At 39.8% G+C, this 24,950-nt stretch overlaps 1 long non-coding RNA gene across 2 annotated transcripts; it reads right to left on the reverse strand.

Moving 5' to 3' along the window:
* Positions 1-33: 33 nt before the first annotated feature.
* Positions 34-23,078, reverse strand: LOC141576641 (uncharacterized). 2 transcript variants are annotated; one of them, XR_012505058.1, is made up of 3 exons: positions 22,868-23,078; positions 18,970-19,105; positions 34-5,474 (listed from the first exon to the last, which is right to left on the reverse strand). It is a non-coding gene; the product is annotated as an uncharacterized LOC141576641 (long non-coding RNA). The 2 variants fall into 2 exon arrangements; XR_012505059.1 differs by lacking the exon at positions 34-5,474 and adding an exon at positions 13,466-13,951.
* Positions 23,079-24,950: the final 1,872 nt, after the last annotated feature.

The following is a 24,950-nucleotide window of genomic DNA, read 5'->3' on the forward strand; positions in this document are numbered from 1 at the left end:
TGCCAACACAGGATGAGCCTGTACCCCAGGGACCAGAGGTACTGTCAAAATAAATCCACTGCAAGAACAAACATTGATGAGTCAAAAACCATAAAGTTGAGGTTACAAAACAAAGCCAGGATCCAAACACAGCCCCCTCAATGTCACTACAAACAAAACGTGGGAAACCAACTCAGAACACTTCAACAAATAATATGGATCCCTTGATTCTCCCAAACACAGCACAGGGGTCCTGTGCCCTGATCCCTGGCATCTTTTAGGTCTGCATGTCCACATTCCTGTTCTTTGAACATCTCCTATAAGTTAAACTGTAACCCCTTGCATATCCAGGCAATCTTATCTGGATAAAAGCTAAATTCCAGAATATTTAAACAACATTTTGCATTATTTCTAGAACACAGCAGGGAAGGCCACCCACCCAAAGCACAGTGCCTGAGGCAATGGGTGGGGGCAGATGACTGTCCCAGAGCTTCAGGCATTCTGGACTTCCCAGCAATTTTCAGGAGTTCTAGGAATGTGACCTTAGTCATTCACTCATTTATGAGTTTTATAAAATTAACTCATTCTGTTGTTAAAGTCCATAAGAGGTGCACCTTTCACAACACAGTGTCACAGAATTACAACCCTTACACCTAGGAGCCCATCTCTGCATCTAGAAGCACATGGTTAAAGAAACTTCCGTGTACTGAGCCCTCTTTGAAGGAAGCTAGTAACATTAGCCTGAATGGCCTTTATTGGCTGAGAGTCCTGACAATTTGCTGGTGTAAGTTCTTTGTTAACAAAGATCAAGTGAGCTGTCCCTTTCTGAAAGCTCAAATTAGTGAGTTTTACTCCGGACAAGTTAAATTTAAAGGGCAATGCATGGAACTTTCTAGCAATCAGAGCTGTCTGAGCTGCCTCAGGAGACAGTTCCTCATCATGGGGGAATGGCACAGAGGCTGATCTGAACAGGGAGGGCATCTTGGCTTGATATCAGGTTATTCTGGAGACGTGGGCCATGACACCAGGAGTATCTGTGTGCTGCTGGTTACACCCGCTTCAGCAAAGACTCACACAGAACTGCCACATTCCTGCAATCTGTCTTTATTGAAATCGAAGGAAGTACTTTGGTAACATGTGGAGAACAGGGACAATCTGTAAACTTTAAGATCAATGTGACCTTGAAAATCTACTTTATAACTTGATATAACAGAATTTGGAGCACATTGACCTGTATTACAATTTTAGTTCTGTTTGAAAAAAAAAAAAAACCCAAAAGGATTTGCACCATACACCAATTCTGGTTACCTGCAGGGTATAAACCTGAGGAACAGGGTGAGAAAACTCCACGTTGTTTTATGCAGTTATATATATGAATGTTGACACACGTAGATGTCATATTATGTATAAGTCATATATATCTTATATCTAGTGTGTATGTAGTTGTTCAAAAAGTATTTGTTGTTTTGAAATTTTAAGAAATTTGCTACTCTATAAAATATAAACAATTTACACATTGCAATAGAGAAGGAATTTGCAACAATTTCACAATGTGATTTAATTTAAATTTAAATCAAATGATTTATTTCTTCTAATTTATTTACCTCATTTTTCATGTTAAAACACTACAATGACCTCAGTGACTATATCAAAATGTAAACATAATGATGGAAAATATACAAAAGCTCATTTTCCACCAGTATTTGTCACTCTTTCCATTTCTTCATTAGAAGCACCCAAGTTGTGGTCTTCTTGGTAACTCAGGCTATTTTATAAGGTTAAGTCCTGTGACCTTCTCCCTGGAGACCAAGCGTTATTATAGATTTTGATTACCGAAATAAAGTAGAAAGTGTAAAATCAATAGCTTCAGTTTTAACAATAGGCCTGGAACCGTGAGTAGCAACCAGTTCATCAGGTCAGTTGACCGTTTTAAGGGTGTGTATGAGAAGAAGCAATCTGTTAGCCTAAGTGTGGCCATTTTATTAATTCTACTTCAAAATCCCCACTGTAAGTTTCTCATTCCATTTCTATGGAAATAGGGAGATGGACGTCGCGTTCATCTGGCTGCTTCCTGCTGAATGGGGGTGTTTTTGGGGGGGGTCCTTGAAATGGAACAAGCCAGCCTGATCTTGCCATATGGCTGGGGATTCAGAAAGAGCCTTAGCTGTTTGTTTCCTGCACATTAGACATCAGAAAACTGTTAGTATAAATATATATATATATATATATATATAAACTTTTGTTAACAGAAGTGAAAACAGAAACTGTAAAATTCCCGAAAGAATGCATTTGAGACCTTGAAGTCCATGAAAAGAGGCCAGAAAATCAGGTGTTAACTTGAGATGTAACTTCTCCCACATATGCATCTGAATCCCCTACATTATGTATTTGTTGCTTCACGTCCTCTAGGGCAGTTGTGATGCTCCTGGACTCATCTGGTGTGAAAGCATGACATTCAGTATGGATCTAGGAACTCAATAATTACAAGAGGAGAAGTTAAGCCCATTAGGTTGTAGCTACAAGTTGCCAGCAGACACTGCTTTGAGAATGGCGGTGGCATCCCAATTTTGACATCGCTCAGAAAACTCAAGTTCTCAGCAATACAGAAACTTGTCTGAAATCACATCTACAATGTTTACCTAGTTTTATGTTGAATGTCTGAACTATAGTTATTTCATTTTGATTTTCAAATGCATTTCTCTTCTTAGTGGACAAAGCAGATGTCACCATTAATGATTTTAGTGCTTTTCTGGATATGAGGAGATGCAAGAATTTGGGCCCATAAGATCTTTTCCTGAAAAAAATCTAGCTATTTGAAGGTCTGTTCAGCCAGTTTTCCCAGAGCACAGAGTGCCTCATTCCTGACCTTAACCCTGAACTCCTTTAAGGGTGTGTTGGAGGTCAGCAGCTGCAGTGGCTCATGATTTAATCCAAGCAGAGTTAGAAGGCAAGTGCCAACGTGACCCAATCCTTGTAGAGGCTGATGGCAAGTGCCCGCATGATCATACATTTGACCATGGCTTGGCACAACCATTTCATCCCACGGAGCTTGGACTGCTTATTCCTATGCCATGCACGGATTATGTTGATAGGCCACTCATAGTGCTATTACAGGACTAGGCCTTATTAACAGTAGCAAAAATTATCCGGACCACCTGTCTTACTAGTCTGTTATGGTCCAGGAGAATATTCCCTCTTGTTGCTTTTTCCCATATCTAGGGTCACACCATTACAATCATTGGTGTCATGCAGAAACATATATCTGGTCTACTGTTTCAAGCTGCCTTATTGTTTTATCAGAGGCTCAGTCACACTTTTGACACATTTGGTAATGCAAGAAACAACAATTTTGTAAAACAGGCAAAATACAAATAATATAGATAGCAACATTAGTAAGGTCATAAGTAAGAATTTAAAACAAGAACTTTCATTAGGTGCAGCTCAGTGTATCTCCAGGTCAACTGACTTAATCTGTTCTGTACCAATACATATCTTTAGGGAAGATGTTATACAGGCATTGTTCATAAGACTCCTAGACAAATTTCCTAGTGTTATTAGGTTGCTTATCCATACTATAGTTCAATTTTTAAAATTTTTTCCAAACATAAGAGAACCTTTAAGCTTACATGTACATATCCTGATATTAACCATACAAGTCTTTTCCATAATTGAGGAAAGTTATATTCTTTGGCTGAATTTTGTTTGTTGCCTTGATTGAGCTTGAGTGATATTATAAGACAATTCATATGTATGGCCAGGCTCAGATCAGGTATTATTAAGTAGCCAGGAGAGGGCTCCAACTTTGTAATGTCAATAGTGGCCTACATAGAACTATAATTTCTTCTTTTATTTTTCCTAGATTAAATTTTCTAAGGACTATCTAGTTAGAGCCTTGGAGTAGGGAAACCTGTCAAGATAACACAAAAGTACAAGATATAGGTAATTGACCATAAACCTAACAATTGGATTAGTTCATAATCAAAGGTAAGAGCAATTATCAAAATAATTGGTATATAGGCCTGGTCCGGTGTCTTCGGTCAGCTGTCTACCTCAGATGACATCTTCTTCTCTTTCTGGTCTGCTAGCTTCTCCAATTGAGCATTGACTTAAGGTTAGCACTACTCTATAGGCCACTCCAGTGCAAGGGCTCTTTTGGACTGGAAATTAATCCAAAAGTCAATTTCCTTTAGCTTTTGCTGTGTTAGTTAAGAGTACCTGATAAAGGGTCCTTCCATTCAGGCTGAAGATAGTTCTTTAAATCATGTCTGTTCCAGTGTGTATAATCCCCTGTTTGCAGGTCATGACGCATTGGATCTTCATCCAAGGATAAATTACTGAGCCTCACAAACAAACCTAGAGTGTTCTTTTAATAATTCAATTAAACTCTGCAGCAATGTAACATAACAGCAAGGAATGGTCTGGGAAGTGAGTATTAGTAAATATAGACCTCAATTAACAAAACTAGAATTTAATATTCACTAAAATCTAATCATTTTCTCTCTAAAGTTACCCTCAACTTTATCATATATAGCCAAATCAAGAAAAATTTGCCCACAAATTAACTCTGATTATTTAATCATATAGGCTCTTTTAAATTGGCTGTGCCAGAACTTTTAATAAGGATTCTGTGGCTGGAATTTTAATAAGGTCTCCTAAGGCCAGGAAAGTCATGTCAAGGGCTTGTCACAGATTTTGCCTTATAGATTTAAGTGAAGTATTTTCTCTTTAAGGTCCTCAAAATGCCTTGAGATTCCTATACCTGTTAGGAGGTAATCTTCCTAATTTATCTGATAGAACCACTGGGAATTTAAAAGTTTCATGTCTCTGGAGGGACCAGATAGAGAGAAAAGATAACTGTTCCAAGTCTGCTTACATAGGTATAAGTTATCAAATTGCTGTGTCATAATTAATTAAGGAGAAGGGTTTATTTATATCTGGAAAACACAGATTAAAGAGCCAGTAATATTTTAGACAAAACCAAAAATTATAAACATATTCATCAGTTTACTCAGCCCCATGTAACTAATCTTTTTGTTGTTGTTAACAGCTTTATGAAATCAGAGTTTCCATCAGAATTTTAAAATTTCTTACCCAGTTTAGTTCAGTATTATAGTTTGAAATTTATTAGAAACCAGTAAATCTCCTTGAAGAGAAAGCAATTTTGCAAAAGCATCAGAATAAAACCATAACTGTCTATAAGTGACAGAACACTTAATAGCATGGTTAAACAATTATTTACACTGTAATTGGTAAACAGACCTGGTCACAATAATCAGAATTATGATTAGTAACATTTCAGACATACCAGATTTTTAGGGATTCCATATAATTTTTATAATACCTATATTAATATTTTCTCATACAATATAAACTAGGAAGACTTATTATTCATTGGTCAATACTTCCCATGTTATTTAACATACCACATGAAACTTACTAGTTTAAAATCTCTCTTTCGGATGTTTCAGGGGCCCTCTGAAGCATCCCAGATTTAGCTGGAGGTCAAAAGAAGTCTGATTAAAATTTGATATTTGGGAAGCTTGTTATAGTTTCAAAACGCTTGGTCAAATAAAAATATAGGTCACTTTGAAACATTACTTATTCATTAACAATAAAATATTTCAAAGATAAATACAGAACAGATCACTTAAGGGATAAAAGAAACTTTAAAATCTGTTACTAAAAGCAGATTAACATTTTAAGATAACATTGTTCTCTCAACAGAGAGAAAGCGAACTAAATCTAGCCTTGTACCCACTTACTTTTAGTATTAATTTTCTGGACTAAATTCATTTTAAACTTAGCCAATCCAGACCATGTATAAAACCATTTTCTCATGTTTCCTCTTTCACAAACCTTCCACAAATTTCTCTATCCATATTACTTTGTTCCGTATTTTCTTTTCCATTCAGAATCAAGTAGCTTTAGGACAAAGTCACTTTTTTTATTAACAAAACATAATTCCATTTCTTATATCTTCTTTTAATGAAAACATTCATCTTACTTTCCTAGTATACTGAGATATTTCCCTTAGTAGTAGAGAATATTTCAGGGTGGCACCACATATTTATTAATATTTATTGCTAAATATCTATGGTTTCTCTGTAAGAGGAAGTCAATATTCAGCAATAAATCTTTCAATGTCTTATTTTATCTGAAAATGAAGTGGCTATTTAATAAACTTCCATCATTTAACTTAATTTAGCACCATTATATAATTTAAAGTTACCAAATATATGGGGAGATCATTTTGTCGCCGATAGGTGCAACTGGTGTTCCAGGTTCTTGTCCCGTCCCAGAAAGAATTCAGAGACAAGACTTAGAGGTTAAAAAGGTACAGTGAGGATTTATTAAAGGATGGATAGTACACCCTCAGGGGAGAGCGGGCAGGCCCAGGTGAGCAGCTGCCCTGAGTTTCTTTGGCAAGTTAGTTACATAGGGTGAAAAAATGAATGGACGGAATATTCATTGGGGAGGGAAGGGTTTGGGGTCGTATTCCCTGATTATCATCCCAACTCCAGCTTCCCAAAGGGAGGAAGGATTTTTGTCCTTATTTAGTCTGGATCGAAAGCGTCATGGCGTCGGTGTATGATGGGTACTTCTGATCTGCAAGGCTAATTTTATTGAAATGAGGGTATAATGAGTAAAAGGTTACATTGGGGCACTGGAAATTCCTGCCTTTTCTGACCTTTCTTTGTTGGTCTCCAAGCCAAAATCTGTGGTCCATTATCAGCCCAAAGTTTCCAGCTTTTCTTTCTCTTCCCAAGGATCCCTGCTGCTCACATGACGTGTGGTTTCCTGCATTTGGCCTGTGCCCCTCCTTTCTGCCTAATTCCTGCCATTTGGTCTGTGTCCCCCTTTCTCTGCTGGTATTTAGCTATCTGCCTGCTCTAACAATTTGAATAGACATTCCTGAAATATTCATTCCTAAACAGTTTACCGAAAAGCTCTTTCTCATTTGTATTTAAGTTACTTACAAATATATTATACCGAGTTGTTTTTCTTGCTGACAAATTTTAACAGATATGACAAGTTCTTATGTGTTTCTATTAAACCTAAGTTCAATAAAGTTTTATGCTTAACATTAATGAATCTTGAGACATGTCTATATTTATCAAACCAATAAGCTTAAGGTAGCTTCAATAACCAGGTATTAATTCAGTATGGAATATTTTTTAGATCACATAAACCCAATTTTCATTCTGGCCAGTTTCTTTTATATTCCTGAGTATTTATATAAGCATTTAATTTCCTTTAAGCCAATTGGATAGAGCTCTTTAATGAATTAATTTTGGCCATGCCACATATATACAGCACACATATAGGTACGTACAAACACACAAACACAGAGACCTCATAATTCCCATTTTAAACCTTTAGCCATGAATTAGGTACAACGATGTAAGACTCATCAGTTAGAAGAGGTTGGATACAAATTGAGTTTTTGGCAGGTGGAACAAATCAAAGCTGCCTGACTGGATAGCTAAACATTTTTACTGACTTCTATAGAAGACATTTAAGATTTCTATTTGTTTCCAAGTTACTTACTCCCTTTCTCAAAATTTGCATTCCACAGGTCGTAACAGCAGTTGAGTCGTTGGTACTGGGACAGAAGTTTCTGCCAGTATCTGCTAGAAAGCCCACTAGTTGAGACCCCACTGTCAGCTGTACCCAAGGCTCTTGGGTGGCAATTGTTACAGGGGGTCTTTAACATGGCTGAGAGCCCCGGGCCCCGTCAGTCATTATCTTCCTCGTCTATGATACCTTGGGTGACCATGACATTGGAAGGTGCTTGTTGTTGATGTTTTCTTTCTTCCCTCACTTGTCTGGTAACCTTTCTCTGTTCAATTTTAAATTCTTTCTCTACTTGTCTTTGAACCAGCAATCTAGTACCTGGCTCCCTTCCTTCCTCATTATGGACTTTCATAAAGGCTTGTATATATGGTACTTCTTCCCATTTACCTTTTCTCTGGCAAAACAGCTCTAACTGGAGAATGATGTAGTAATTTAATAACCCATTTTCAGGCCAGTGTTCCCTCGAGCCTAAGGCGTACATTACTCAAGCAGTATTACAGTAAAATACCATCTTTTTCTTAGTCATAGGTGGCTATCTATGATTAGACCATCCATTCAAAACCTTGCCCAATGGGCTATTGGGTGGAACAGACGGCGCGCGCCCATAGCAGCTTACAGTCACTACAGAAGCTGCAGCGGTAGTGACGGCGGCAGAGGTGATGAACGCTATGGGCCATCCAATAAAGCATTTAGGTCTCCATTTAGAGATAGTTTGTGCTAGTTTAGTAAAGCCGCTAGCCCCTTCCCAGGGACGTGTGAGACTGACTGGAAACAGACCTGTGGCTGTCCCTTCAGGACAATCACATGTGAGAGACCTTAATGTGTAATATTCATTGTTCTAATGAAGGAGGTATACCAGACAGGGGTATGAACTTGAAGTAAGTAAAATCTCTTTTGAAGAGTAATATTGATTTTTTGTTAAGACATAGTAAAAATATAAGGATGTGGAGTACAAGAAAGAATGTGATCAGAAACATGAGAAGTAAGGTTAACTTTATATATGCCATTTTTGAGTGTGTACTTCCCATGAGATATGTTGAGGCACAAAGTGTAGAGCCACATGGCGTAGATTACTGTGCTGGGGCTGTGTCTGTGAGCACTGGGAATGCTTAGAATAAGGCCAGAAAAGCCTCATAAGTCCAGGAGATGCTAGAATTACTGGTTTCATTAAAAGACAGTGGACAAATGTTCAGATGATAAATAACTTTGTGGACCCCAAACAAAAAGGGAGAAATTAGCAAAGAGTTTTCATGGTAGCTTAATGAGAGGGACATGGTTTCCAGAAACAGTTTTGACTTTCTGGGGTCCAGGCTTCTGTCATATGACAGCATTCCAACGGTGGAGGGCAATTCTGATCAGGGAGACTTCCAGCATCAATGGCTGCAGTAAATATGAAAGTCAAATTAATCTTATGAAATCCGTCTTTAGGAGTGTAATGTAAGTAAGCATGAGGCTTGACAGTAAGACAATCGAGTGTGGCTATGTTAACAAAACAGGCTGGTGGAAAGGGGAGACAAAGGAGATGGATTCATTTAAGTTGAGCCAGTCTCGCTGATCTAGTAGAGGTCCTTGAGGTGGGAGCCAGGTTCTTCCAGTCCACGGGGTGTCACTACTGCTGAAAGGAGGATTGGCGCCCCACCAGGAGATAGGTCTGAAAAGAGAGGGATCTACAATATGAGCCCAGTATAGGGGCGCTTGTGTGACAGGGAGGAAGAGAAGCAAAAGCAGGAGAGGTATTACCTTCACTGAGTTTTGAGAAACCACAACCAGACATGCTAAAAACCAGTTTTCTGGATTGGGGGAACTCCAACACATTGCATAACTTCATTGGTCTGTTGATCGAGTTTCTTAAATTGCCCCAAGGTCACACCTGGCGCCTTAAGGGTGTTTGGGCAGGTCTCTGGTCGGGGGTCTAGTAGGGAAAGGCTGGCCATCTGAGGGACAGGATTGTCCTCCTGGAAGTTGGGGTCATAGGGTATGTTCTTCCAGTCTGCGGTGAAGTTTGACATGACGGGCATGTAGCCAAACTAGCCCTGTGGGTAAAAGAATACAAGCAGATCCTCACCCCAGGGTGACTAATTTAAAAGTCCCTTCCCATGAATCATTTTCCTCTGTAATATTTTTTACCAGAACGTCTGCTCTTACAGAGCTGTTTTAGCAAAATGGTGAACTGCTGCTGTGAGGCCTTGAACATCACAGTTTAAAAAATTTAGTTTATACTGCTTTGTGTAACCTATCTGTGAAGATCCTACTGGGAGTATCCCCACTCCCATTTTGGTTTTTAATCATAGACTTTAATGTGGAATGAGTACCTTTTATAATGGCTTGTCCAGTGGGATTAAGAGGAATTTCTGTAACTTGTTGTAATTCCCAGTTTTGACAAGAGTTTAAATTTAGCAGAGGTATAGCTGGGTCCATTGTCAGTTTTTATTTGTTGTGGCTTGCCCAGGTGTGCAAAGGCATGAAGAAGGTGACAACGTGTTTTGTTTTTTCACCAATGTATGTGAAAGCAGAGATATAGTTAGAAAAGGCATCGATGGAAACGTGGACATACTTTTAGCGACCAAAAGGATAGTGAGTCATATCTGTTTACCATATTTGATTGGGTTCTAAGCCCCGAGGATTGGCACCCCAAGATTTCTGTCCTCCAGCCAATAATTGGCAATCAGGACAAGCTGAAATAATCTGTTTTGCTTGAGGGATTGTTGGGTGAAACTGTTTAACCAGAGACTTATAGTTTTGATGAAAGAATTTATGCGATTGTTGTGCTGTTTTGAAAGCCAAGCTGAAACCAACAAAGTGATCTGCCATAACATTGCTGGCTGTCAAGGGACCAGGTAGATTGGTATGGGACCCTACGTGTATGACAAAAAGGGGATGTTTACATTTATCTATTAGAGATTGCAAAGTAAGAAACAGAGAAAGGAGAGAGGAGTCTGTTCATTTCTTAATTGATGATTGTTTTATATTTTGTATGACATAAACCATGTATTGTGAATCAGCAAGTTAACAGGCTGTTGCAATGCCATAATGGGAGCTTTAAGTTCTGCTCTTTGTGATGAGGTTGCCCTGCAGGAAACAATCTATGACCTTCCTTGTCCAGGAAATGCAGACTTAGTTGTTTTTCCGGAGCCATCAATAAAGATAGTGACAGCTTTGTGAATAGGAGTGGTCACAATCTTGTGAGGCAAAATGACATTGATAAGGGCTAGCTGTTGTAACAACTTATCAGAGGGTAGAGAATAAACAAATTTCCCCGTAAAGTCAGCTATGGCAGATTAGAAATCAAGAGACTAATTGTTGGAAACCGTAAGGATATTTTTGGATAAATCATGTCTGGATCATAGCCAGTCAATTGCTGACTGTGATATCGGCCCTTATATAACAAATTGATAAGCTGCTGAGCATAGGAGAGAAGATTTTTTGTTTGTTTTAAAGAAATGAGAAATTAATATCTATTTTATACATTGAATTTCGCTAATAAGCTGTCCCAATAATCCTGTCCGGGTCCAAAAGTTGGGGGGTAAGAACAAATCAATTGGGTGGTCCAATTGTCTCCTACCTAATTGTCTGTCTTGGATGCCCTTTTAATGAGTGCTATTTCCTGTTTAGCTTCTGGAGTTCATTTTCAGGGGGGCTCTAAGGGTGAATCTCCCCTAAGGATGTTGAATAAATTAGAAAGTTGTCCCATAGTAATGCCTAAAATGAGTCGAACATAATTTATATCTCCCCCAAATTTCTGAAAATCATTTAAAGTAGGAAGGCGAGTAGTATCTAAGATTCCTGATTGAGATCGAATAGTTCAATTAAAAAAGATGTAACCTTGATAATTCCACGGTCTTTGAAGCTGAAGTTTTTCATGTGCTATCTGGAGTGCTTGTTTGGAAAGGGGATCCGTCATAAATCGATAGTTAGTTAGAAGCTGGGATTGTGTAGGGGCTGCAAGTAAAACATCATCCACATAATGATAAACCAGGCAGGAGGGAAAAGCAGAGTGCACAGGCAGCAGGGCCTGATGAACACATAGCTCGCAAGTAGCAGGGCTGTTAGTCATTCCCTGAGGCAGAACTCGCCACTGACAGTGAGACAAAGGGGCCCGATTGTCAGGTGAAGGGAAAGAGAAAGCAAAACGCTCTCGCTCTGATTTTGCCAGCGGACTAGTGAAAGAGCAATCTTAAAGATCGACAGCCACGACATGCCAATCTGCAGGAGTAACAGCAGGGCTGGGGGGCCTGGCTGCCGGGCTCCCAGGGGTGGGATTATAGCACTTACAGCCCTGAGGTCATGCAACGCGCTCGCCTGGCCTTTGTGGGGTAGTAAGGACAGAAGTGTTCCAGGGACGAGCAGGTGGCTCACTGTGTCCAGCCTCTTGCTGGACTAAATGCTTAGCTTAATAAGTTTCCCCACTGTTTGACCCAAATAGAAGTGGAAGATTTCCAGACTAATGGAAGGGGAGGTATGTTAACAGTGGCCTGGTCCCAAAGATTGAATTGTGACTTTCCACTGTTGTAACAGGTCTCCGCCCCACAGAGAGACTGGAATAGGGAGAATAAATGGCTGAATATGCCCAGCTTGTCCTTCTGGGCCAATACATTTTAGAGTTTGTTTTTGTTTTTTTTACTTTGCATCGGCTTGTGAGTGCCTCCTCCTCCTGTCACAGACATATGACTAGTCACTTTTACCCATTTTTCAGGCCACTCATTTAGGGCTATTACAGAAACTTCTGCTCCTGTGTCTACAAGGCCATGGAATAATTTTTTGTTTTATGGAAACAGTCAATAAGGGTTTTTGTGAATTTAAAATTTGTGTCCAGTAAAGGGCAGCCTTGTGCCATCTTAAAGAAGTTTTGTCAGCATCAGCCTTAGAATAACTTTCTGAGTTAGTGCTATTTGGGTTCCAGATGGAATCATGTATAGTCCTGAGGCCTTTAGCAAGACATAAATTTATCCATTATGATCAAAATTGAGAATTTGTGGGAATACAATCCCTTCCTCATGGAATTAAATTTTCCTATGCTGACTGAAATAAATGTGCAGCCTAAACATTGAGTTATGTTTTATTTGGTGGGAGGACTGGAGCCCAGATGACAGCCTCTCAGAACACTCTGTGGGGTTGTTCTGAAGAGGTAGGGGAGGAGCTAGGATACATAGGAGGTTTACAACAAAGATCAGGTATTTGGAACAATAAAAGATTACTTGTTATCTAAAGAGAATCGGGCATCTCAAGTTAAAGAATTTAGTGCTTTTCTATGTACAGGAGGAAGCAAATATTTGGGTTCATTGAATTCATTCCTTTGACAAGCATCTAGCTATCTAGGGCCAGTATCCTGTCCTTTATTATTCTTAGTCCCCTCAGAGTGCACCATTGTGAGTGGCTGCAGAGGCTGGGCTGCAGGCTTTTCTTCACTGGAGGGTGGTGGCAGCCACTGATGACTTCATGGCTTCAGCATTCTTTGTTTACTGATAGGGTTTGCAGTGTTTTTCATTCACAGTGCTCACCATGGGTCCTAAATTTAACCAATATTTTGGGAGACATTTCATGACCAATTTTGTCCCATGGTGCTAGGAAGACTCATTCCTAGATCAGGCCGAAGATAGTGTTGACATGTCACTCAAGTGTTAATTTTTGGATCTGGCCCTGTTGATACTCAAAAATTCTCTGGATCATCTGTCTTACTAGTCTATTATGATCCAGGAAATTGTTACCCCTCATTGTAAGAGCAATTATCAAAGTAATTGATAAACATACCTAGAATCACACTATTACAATTATTCTATGCAGAGTTATAAATTTTATCTATTTATTCAAGATGTTTAGCCATCATCAGTCTTGTTGGAGGCCTAGTTACACATTTGGTAATGCATAAACAATTTTGTAAAACAGACAAAACACAAATAGTTAGCAGTGTTACTAAAGTCATAAGAATTTAATTGAAAAACTTCCATTAGATGCAGCTCAGTATATCCTCAGGTCATCTGACTTAGTCTGTTCTGTACCAATCCTTATCTTTAAGGAAGATGTTATACAGGCATTGTTCATAAGTCTCCCAGCCAAATTCCATAGTGTTATTAGGTTGGTTATCTTTAGTACAGTTTAATTTTTCCAACATAAGAGAGCCTTTAAACTTAAATGTCCATATCCTGGTGTTAACTATATAAGTCCTTTTCATATTTAAAGGAGGTTATATTCTTTGGTGGAAATCTTGCTTGTTGTCTTGATTGAGCTTCAGTGATCTTATAAGAAAATTCATACTTATGGTCAGGCTCAGAGCAGGTATTAATTGGCCAGGTGAGGTCTCCCAAATTGTAATGTCAATAGTGGCCTAAGTAGAATTATAATTTCTCTTTTAAAATACATTTCTGAGGGCTATCTAGTTAGAACCTTGGAGTAGGGAAACCTGTCAAGATAACACAAAAGTACAAGATATAGGTAATTGACCATAAACCTACAATTGGATTAGTTCATAATCAAAGGTAAGAGCAATTATCAGAGTAATTGATAAACAGGCCTGGTATGGGGTCTCAGGTCAGCTGTCTACCTCAGATGTCATCTTCTTCTCATCCTGGCCTGGTAGCTTCTTCTCCATTTGAGCATTGATTTGAGGTGAGCACTACTCTATAGGTCAGTTCAATGCAATGGCTCTTTCTGATTGAAAATTTATCCAAAAGTCAATTTCCTTTAGCTTTCACTGTGCATGGTCTAGTTAAGAGTACCTGATAAAGTGTCCTTCCATTCAGGTTTGAGACAGTTCTATAAGTTATGTCTATTCCTGTATGTGTAATCCCCTGGTTGCAGGTCATGGGACATCGGATATTCAGCGAAGAATAGATTACTGAGCTTAGGAAACAAACCTAGAGTGCCCTTTTAATAATTCAATTAAACATTGCGGCAATGTAACATAACAGCAAGGAATGACCTGGGAATTGAGCCTTAGTAAAATATAGACCTCAATCAACAAACTAGAGTTTAATACCCACTAAAATATAATCTTTTTCCCTCTAAAGTTCCCTCATTTTATAAAATATAGCCAAATCAAGATTAATTTGTTTATAAGTTGTCTGATTATTTGATCATGTAAGCTCTTTTAATTTGGCTGTGTTGGAAATTTTAATAAGGACTTTCAGGCTAGAATTTTAATAAGGTTTTCTAAGGCCAGGAAAGCCACATCAAGGTCTTGTCATATATTTTTGCCTTACAGATTTAGGTGAATTCTCTTCTCTTTAAGGTCCTCAAAATGCCTTGAGATTCCTATACCTATTAGGAGGTGATTTTCCTGATTTATGTGATAGAGCCACTGGGGACCTAAGAGTTTCTAGTCTCTGGAGGGATCAGATAGAGGAAAGATAACTGTTCCAAGTCTGCTTACATAGGTATAATTTACCGAATTGCTGAGTCATAATTAGCTTAAGGACAAGGGTTTGTTTATATCTGGGGAACACAGATTAAAAGCCAGTAATATTTTAGACAAAACCAAAAATTATAACCGTACTCAACAGTTTACTTAGTCCCATGTAAATAATCCTTTTTTTTTGTTGTTAACATTTTTATGAAATCAGAGTTTTCATCAGATCTTTAAAATTTCTTACCCAGTTTAGATCAGTGCTATAGTTTGAAATTAATTTATTAGAAACCAGTAAATCTCCTTGAAGAGAAAGCATTTTGCAAAAACATCAGAATAAAACCATAACTATCTATAAATAACAAAATACTTAATAGCATGGTTAAACACCTAGTTACTCTGCAATCAATAAAGAGATCGGGTCACAATGACCAGAACTATGACTAATAACATTTCAGACATACCAGATTTTTAGGGATTCCATATAACTTCTAGATTATCTATATTAATCATGTTTGCTCATACAGTATAACCTAGGAAGATTTATTATTAATTGGGCAATATTTCCCATGTTATTTAACATACCATATGAAACTTACTAGTTTAAAATCTCTCTTTGGGATGTTTCAGGGGCCCTCTGAATCATTCCAGATTTAGTTGGAAATCAAAAGAATTCTGATTAAAATTTGATATTTGGGAAGCTTGTTAAATTTCAAAACACTTGGTCAGATAAAATTATGTCAGTATGAAAATCTCTCTTTGGGATGTTTTGGGGCCCTATGAAGCATCCCAGATTTAGCTGGAGGTCAAAAGAATTCTGCACCAACAATTTATTAATATATCTAAACACATTTAATTTCTCTGTAAGAGGAAGTGAGTGTTAAGTAATTAATGTTTCAATCTTATTTTATATCAAAATGGCATAACATTTAATAAACTCCCATTATTTAACTTAATTTAGCACAACTCTAGAATTTTAAGATACCAAATATTTATAGAGATTATCTTAAGCATACATGTCTAAAAATATATTTAAAAGTATTTACCTGAAAGCGCTTATCTCATTTGCATTTAATTTACTTAGAATTTTATCACACCAAATTACATTTATTTATTTTTTATTTTTTTGACAAATCTGCAACAGATATAATAAGATCGTATTTGAGTTTCATTAAACCTAGGTACAGTAAAGATATTATACTTAATATTGATGACTCTAAAGACATCTATACTAAGTAGAACAAACTTAAACTGAACTTAATACCAGGTTTTAACTTAATATTGAATATTTTCCAGTTCATGTAAACCTGAAAGTCAGTTTGTTCAGTTTTTATTTTAGAAACATTTAATTTTTAAGCACATTATGTTACACTGCTGGAATTAAACAGAGCTCTTTTATAAATTTAATTTTGGAAATTTTTTAGCAGTAGAGATATCTCATATCTATAGTGTGTACACAGACTTATGAACAGACAAATCTAGATATCTCATAGCTTCACTTTAAAACTTAGTTATGAGTTGGGTATTTATAAATTTATTGCTTATAAATAACAGTTGGAATAAGCTGAATTTGTTCAAATCAGTAAGGCTTACTATTTATGAAAAAGACTTTAAAGATTCCTATTTGTCCTTGACAGTCTGAAGGACCCATCAGAGTTCTGGGTTCTAAAATGCCAAAAATTTCTTTCACCTTAAATTTTACCTCATTGAGCTAATTAGGCTCAGTCTCAGGTCATTGTCTGCTATATTTACATTTCTGATCTGCAAGACAAAGACAGTTGCTTCCAGTTCCCCAAAGAACTGGTCTGTCACCTAGGTCCAATTGTATCTGCTTAATTTGCTCCAAACAAATTGTTCCATGTTAAAGCAAATGCTTAAGGCACTTAGTAATATCTCTTTTCCTTGAGTTATAAGTTAAACCCCGGGGTTAATCATTCATTCATTCATTTATTCATTTATTCATTCATTCATTCATTCATTCATTCATTTATTTATTTATATTATCGCCTGAATATCAGTTTTTAGTTTTACTTTATATTGGATGGCTCAGGTTAACTATTGGTTTCCTTTAGTTTGTTTAATTAATATTTTCTGAGGGACAGATATGTGCCAAGCCTTATAATACCAAGAGGCGAAGCATTTTTCCATTGAAACATATCTATTCCACAACATAATTAAGCAAAAGAAGTTTATATAAAGCCCATTTAAATATACCAATTTTACAAATTTTATCTTAATTTTATTAACTCTTATAACTTGAATTTTAATATTCATTAGGCTTAATCAATAATTTTAATTTTAGAAGGAGTGCCAGAAGCCTTTTTCTTTAATTTCTTGTCCACTTTATCTAATTTTATATAAAAGTCTCTGGGAACCCCAAGTTTGAGCCAAAGGACTTAGGCCCTTATGAATTTTTAATTTGATTAATTGGTGTGTTGCCCCAATCATTAATCTAATATCTCAGTCTATATATAATTTTTTCCACCCCTATAAGTATATATATTTTACACTGGGGTAAATAAAGCGGACTTGTTTGCACTTTAATGTTGGGGACCAGTAGGTCATCCCCTTGGCCTTTAATTAACTTTACATAGCGTAATATCAAAACCTTGTATCTAAATCCAAAAATGTCCATTTTATTTATCCCATTCAAAATAACCATTTAAAAACATTTATTCATTTGGGATAAGTCCCTTATTTTTTTTTCTTGTTAAGAAAAAAATTTTTGACATTTTTGCATTCCTTTTTTCAGTTACTCAACCTAATTAACATGAATTATTCTAATGTTTTTATTAGCATCCCTAAAACCCATTGAAGGGAAAGGGAAAACACAAATGTAGCTTTATAAACTGTTTTTTTTTTTTAACTAAATTCTTAGGTTAACCATTAGATATATTTTCCCATCTTTAAACTTGATTGATTTTAATAGGTACCAATAAAACAGATGTTTATAATGAGAACTCTCTTAACTTTCACCAAGTTAGAAGTTTTTCTAAATTAAAGGATCCGTCATATGGCCATCAATTAATATATATATTAATATATATTATATATATATAAATATATATATTATATATATATATATATAGTGATTTTAAACCAATAAGATGAAGAGGCTTTTCGACATAAGAGGGGGTGTTGCCTAAATAAAATTCAAAATTTTACTCCCCAAAAAGTAAAGGCCTTTGTGGTCCAGGCTGATGCAACAAAGGTTAAGTTGGCAAAATGCCTGAGAATTGGTACAATCAAAGGATTGTTAAGAATCCCAATTTATTTGCTTGGCCGCCATGTTTACATAATACTTGTAACTTTGCATGGCAGAGTCCAAGTTTTCCTTAAAAAAAAAAAAAAGGAAACACATATATATACATACATACACATAAAACACCCAGAGAAAGATGAAACATTTACATTTCAAGGACACAGTAAGAGAAATCCAAGTTCCCTCTAAAGGGGCTTTTATTTTTATAAGGTCAGAATTTAAAAAAAAAAAAAAGTTTTTATCAGGCCTGGCTAGTTATTTTCAGAGTGAGATTTTTTTTTAATTCTCAATTAAAGTTGTAAGTTTTGTACGTACATAAACCTGGCTGGGGTATTAGTTGGAGGCTGACAATCTGTCATTTCTTTTTCTTTTGTTTTGAAAGTTTTATTTCCCTTTCTAAGGTCTGATTGTCAGAATAAAATCGCTAGTAGGTTTTCCCGCAGGGACAACTGCACGGCATGAGGTCTTTGCCTCTACCACTCCTGCAAGTTTCTCAGTCACCTGAGAAAGCTGTTGCCAGCAAGGAGGAGGGTCCCATTTTTGGAGTTGAAAGTTTCCTCATAAGATTTTACTTTTATCCTGACAAATTCAACGGAGGTAGCCAAATTGAGGAAAGCATTAGACCAGCCTCTTACCTAACCACTCAGTCCAGACCCCAGTATCTTTCAACCGGACCCCACCCGGGACATCTCCACTGGGTAGGTATTTCCCCCCAGTATCTTTCAACTGGAGGGCCAGGAACCTGGATACACCACCAAATAAAACTCAGGATCATGAACCAATATGGGAGATCTGAGAACCAGGAGAGACTCACCCAAATTCATCTAGACTCCCCGAGGAGACGGGTGGGCACAAAGGGCCACTGCTTTTACCAAGGCTCCAGCTCCTTGTAGAGCTCAGGGGAAGGAGAAGTCTGCTCTGGGTCCCTTTGTGGTCACCAAAACTGTCGACTGAAATAAATGCACAGCCTAAAAGTTAAGAGTTATGTTTTATTTGGCGGGAGGACTCGAGCCGGGATGACAGCCTGTCAGATCGCTCTGAGGGACTGCTCCGAAGAGGTTGGGAAGGAGCTAGGATATATAGGAGCTTTACAAGAAAGACCAGGTAGTAGGAACAATAAAAGATTACTTGTTATCTAAAGAAAGCCAGGCATCTCAAGTTAAAGAATTTAGTGCTTTTCTATGTATGGGAGGAAGCAAACATTTGGGCTCACTGAATTCATTCCTTTGACAAGCACCTAGCTATCCAGGGCCAGTGTCCCATCCTTTGTTATTCTGAGTCCACTCAGAAGGTACCATTGTGAGTGGCTGCAGAGGCTGGGCTGCAGGCCCGTCCCCATTGGGGGTTGGCGGCAGCCACTGATAACCTGGTTTCAGCATTCTTTGTTTACTGATATGGTTGCAGTATTTTCACTCACATTGCAGTAATTTCGTTCACACCCTATTAACCCAGTGATGCCCTTAGTACAGGGCACTGTAGCCCGTTCCCTTCGATACTGTGCTGCAGTTCTTTGAAAACTTGAAAAAGAAGAGCATCGTGCCTGGGGGGTGGCCCTTGCACAGGGGTGACAGGGACAGCATGTGGTTCTCCAAGGGCTAAGCCCTCTCTAAGACACTGCTGTATGACAGGGCTTTTCTGGGCCCACACACTTCTGAGAGTTCTCAGGCGGCGGCGGAAAGGCAGGCTCACCGTCTGTAAAAGGCAGGCCGAGGGGGCAGACGCGGCAGGGGGGCATCATCTTGTTCCCTCAAGGCACAATGCCGCTCGGACTGAGCTCCAGGTGACAAGAACAAATGCGGGCACACTTTCTCCTTGTTCATATTTTCTTTTTAAGTTTTTCCCTACTTGCTCCCATAATTTTAAATCGATTGTTCCCTGGGCAGGAAACAAGGACAGAAATCCCATACGACTTGCAGTAGTTTAACTAGTTGTTCCTCAGGAACGGAACACTGGGCCGCTTTTAAGAGTTGCTGTAATATCCTGAGATAAAGAAGTTGTTCTTTAGTCACTTGCTGGTCCATCTTAAAAGAGGAAGTGAGAAAAGAGAAAGACAGCTCGCACTGAATGCTGGCCACTGTGGCAGCTGCTCCAGGCGGGGGCTGCTGTCCCTTACCGGGAGGCAGTTTTCAGCCCAAAATGCTTTCTCCTCCCTCAGCGTGTTGGTTCAGCTGCTCAAGACTGTCACGTCGGGGTCACCGCTTGTGGGCTTTGTCCGGGAAAGACCCACCGCAAAAGAATGAATTACTCAACACTTCAGCAAGTCAAGAGAGTAAGAGGGAGCCAGAGATCAACTCCAACTCCCAGGGCCCCTCTGCAACTCTCGTATTTATTGAGAATAGTCAAACAAAGGATTAAGACAATGCACGGCACAGGGATGTGCAAGGGGCAGGGCGTGTGCAAGAATGCAGGTCAGCAGTTTTGTGAAAAATAGAAACACTCGTCTTAATCTACATTTTCAGGGAGAAGTTTACAAGGTTCAGGGAGTGTACAACTGATAACGGAAACCAGGCAGGCACAAAGACCCCATAAAGTTCAAGATCTAACTAGAGAAGAGAAGAATGCCCTGCTGTTTTCAGCAAGGGAATGATGCGATGGTTTCCCAAGAAGCAGAAGCAGCCTTATAGATAACAAGCTACACCGAATATAAGCAAGGTTTGTCTCACTGTTTTCAGCAAGACACAGAGCAGCAGTTTTTTGCATCGCAGCCTTACAACCTATTAACCCCTGAGTGTGCCCCCACATATTATTATAATACTCTGCCACGAGGAGCTGAAAGCCTTTTTGCTAAAATCTGGAACACGACAAGGATGCCCACTCTCATCACTTCTATTCAATATAGTATTAGCATTCCTAGCCATAGCAATCAGACAACAAAAAGAAATAAATAGGATCCAAATTAGAAGAGAAGAGGTAAAATTGTCATTATATGTAGATGAGATGATACTACATATAGAGAACCCTAAAGACGCCACACAAAAACTACTAGAGCTAATAAAAGAATTCAGCAAGGTAGCAGGGTACATCAACATACAGAAAACAGTGGCATTTCTTTACATGAAACTAATAATACCTTTTAAAATTGCATCCAATAAATAAAATAATTAAGAATATATCTGACCAAGAAAGCAAAAGACTTATATGTAGAGAACTACAAAACACTGACTAAGGAAATTAGAGAGGACTTAAAGAAATGGAAAGATATCCCAAGTTCTTGGACTGGAAGAATTAATATTGTTAAAATGGCCATACTACCCAAAGCAATCAACAGATTTAATGCAAAACCTCTCAAATCACCCAGGATTTTTTTTTTTCACAAAACTACAACAAATAATCCTAAAATTTATATGGAATCAAAAAAGACCCAGAATTACCAAAGGATTACTGGAGAAAAAGAACGAAGCTGGAGGAATAACCCTCCCAGATTTCACACAATACTACAGAGCTAGAGTCATCCAAGGTATTGGTACAAAAACAGGCATATGGATCAATGGAACAGAATCGGGAGCTCAGAAATAAACTCACAAATTTTTGGTCAGTTAATCTTTGACAAAGGAGGCAAGAACATACAATGGAGAAAAGACAGTCTCTTCAGCAAATGATGTAGCAAAAACTGGACAGCTGCATGTAAATCAATGAAGTTAGACTTCTTCCTCACATCATACACAAAAATAAATTCAAAATGACTTAAAGACTTAAATATAAGACAAAACACTATAAACCTCTTAGAAGAAAGCATAGACAAAATGTTATTTGACATATACCTCATAAATATTCTCCTAGGGCAGTCTACCCAAGCAATAGAAATAAAAGCAAAAATAAACATATGGGACCCAAATGAACTTATAAGCTTTTGCACAGCAAAGGAAACCATAAGCAAAACAAAAAGACAATGTATGAAATGAGAAAAAATATTTGCAAAAGATGAAACTGAAAAGGGCTTAATTTCCAGAATATATAAACAGCTCATACAACTGAATAACAAAAAATCAATCCAATCCAAAAGTGGGTAGAACTAAACAAGCAATTCTCTAATGAATTCATGCAAATTCACAATATGCATATGAAAAAATGCTCAATATCATTAATTATCAAAGAAATGCAAATCAAAACTACAATGAGGTCTCACCTCACACCAGTCAGAATGGCCATCATGCAAAAGTCCACAAATGACAAATGCTGGAGTGGCTGTGGAGAAAATGAACCCTCCTACACTGCCGGTGGGAAAGTGGTTTGGTGCAGCCATTGTGGAAAACAGTATGGAGATTCCTCAAAAGACTAAAAGTAGACTTGTCAAAGGCTTTTGATCTCAGGCAGGCTGACAAGCTCCCAAAGACCTGGGCCTCGCCCATTATTCCGCCCCAGGTCGCCTGCACCTTGAAGGGTCGGGGGCAGCCACCACTCATCAGACAGGCCCACCTGCGCCAGGGGACCCTGGCCTGAGTGTCAGTCGGAGGTGCTCCGGGCACGGCCGGCGCCCTCCCACCTCCTGGGGCTGCGACCGCTTTCCCAAACCCGCTTATGAGTGGCGGTGAAGGTGCGGGGTTCAGTGGCTACTAATTTGGGGGGGCACAATGAACCATGGCGGTGGCCCCAGACCGGCCTCGGGGTCCTAACGAGCCACGCGGCCCCAGCCTCACCTCTGCATTCCCACCTGTGCGCCTCCCCCGCCGGCTCCCCAACCTGCGTGCCCCCACCAGCATCCCTTCACCTACCCAGAGGCGCCAGCGAAGGGGACGGCAGGCGGCTGCCCAGATCCAAGGCCGTGTTCCTCCTCGGGGGGCGGGCTGGTCCAGGAGAGCCCGGCTCCTGCACAACTTCCGCGAGCTCTGGGCGGGCAGCGGCTCCTGCAGCACAGCGCGAGGCTAGCTGGGCTGGGCGAGGCCCGTTCCCAAAGCCCCACCCTGCCACAGACCAGGTCCTGGAGCCCAAGCAGAACCACCAAAACCAGCCCTGAGCCAGGCCACACCCCCAACCACACTCCTGCTTGTCAAAACCCCTGTCACTGAACCCCCACCCCAGGCCAGGCCTGGTCCCTGACAGGACCCCCAAGGTGAAACACCTTATTATACTGAGGTCCCCGCCGCCACATTCTGCCCCACTATGTCCTAATCTAAGACCCCTGCACCCCAAGCTGACACGTCATACCTCACCCCAGGCCCCCCATTCCAAGATTGTCCCCTCACCCCGGGATTGCAGACTTAACCCTCAGCCGGGTCACTTCCACTCTGAGGGGCCCAACCCTCAGCATGTTTCCCCCACTGCAGGATATCCCCTCACTCTGAGTGCACCCCTGATGCAGGAAAACAGATGTGGGGCGTGAGGAGGGCAATGTCCCTGGTCTCAGTTGAGCCCCTGGAATGTGCCCCGCCAAGTGTGGGTCCTTGGCTACATGCAGGAAAGCATTCAAGAGAAAGCCACAGTTGAGTGAAGGTAGTTTATTCAGAAAGATACATTTAAAGGCAAGAGAAAGGCCAGAGAAAGTTCACGAGGTGTGGGGGTTGGGTGCTCAGATTAAAAGTAGGGACACATTCCATAGACAGAATGTGGGCTGTCTCCAAAGAGAGAGAGAGAGGCGGTCGTGAGATGCCCTGTTGCTGTTTTTTATGGGCTTGGTGGTTTCATATACTGATAAGTGGAAGGACCGGTCTAAGTAGCCAGGGGACGGGGCTGGGATTCCTGGGAATTTGGCCATTTCCCACTCTTTGACCTTTTGTGGCTGGCCTTTGGACTTCCATGGTGCCTGTGGGCGTGTTATTTACCATGTTAGTTTATTACACCGAGAGTATAATGAAGGTCAAGATCTACTTGAAGTTTAATCCCTCATTATCCTGAGCCTCAAGGCCTACTGGGGGTTGACTCACCATCTTAATGTTAATTGCTGTAGCATTCCTTGAATGGCTGCGCCTGCCCCTTTCCATCCTGTCTCTCCCCTACCCCAAGCTGACCCCCTCACCCTTCACCCCATGTGTGCTGGGGCGGTCCACTCTCCAGTCACCATGGTGACAGCCACCAGTCAGAGATCTGGTGCAGTGTGTGGACAAACAGCCCTGTGTCCAGGCTCTGGGGCTCGGCAGGCAAGGTTGGAGGCAGGTCAAATTCCTGCCCAGGGGCCCTTCCCCCTGTGCCCTGTACCTCCTCTGAGCCAGAGGCTCAGGGTGTCCCTGGCTGTGCGCCAGGGTGGTCCCAGGCTGATGGTGTGGATGGTGAACCAGACCCCAAGGGCAGAGGTGATGGGTACATGGACCTGTCAAGGGGAGGATGCGGCCAAGCCTGGGGTTGGACAGCAGGCGGTTGGCTGTGTGCATGGCCTGGGCTCAGCCCAGGTGGGTTCAGGGACTGTGTTTATTCATCTGGGGGCAGAGGGAAGGGGGACGGGAGCTTTGAACATGTCCTTCTTAGGAGCCCAAGGCTCAAGAGCAAAGTTCCTGCATCCTTCACACAGTTGTCGGCGATTTTTTCTTTCATGCTACACAATAAAAGTGAGAGCATTTGAGAGGCTCAATTGAGTTCGTCCCTGATTCCTTCTCACTCTCTTGACTTTCCACAGAGTCCTGAGTAATACATTCCATCTCATTGGGACTACTGCTGGATAGAACCCACACTTTCTAGTATAAAAGGAGCCTGAATTCTGACTGGGGAATATGGTTTTCCAGGATATTAGTCTGCTATCTTGTCAATTGGCCGGCTTTCCAAATAAAGTCTCTATTCCTTGCTCCAACACCTCGTCTCCCCATTTATTGGTCTGTCATATGGTGAGCAGAACATGTTTAGACTCAGTAACAGCACCTCACACCT

Source organism: Camelus bactrianus, unplaced genomic scaffold (assembly GCF_048773025.1).
Source record: "Camelus bactrianus isolate YW-2024 breed Bactrian camel unplaced genomic scaffold, ASM4877302v1 HiC_scaffold_154, whole genome shotgun sequence".
Taxonomy (NCBI): Eukaryota; Metazoa; Chordata; class Mammalia; order Artiodactyla; family Camelidae; genus Camelus; species Camelus bactrianus.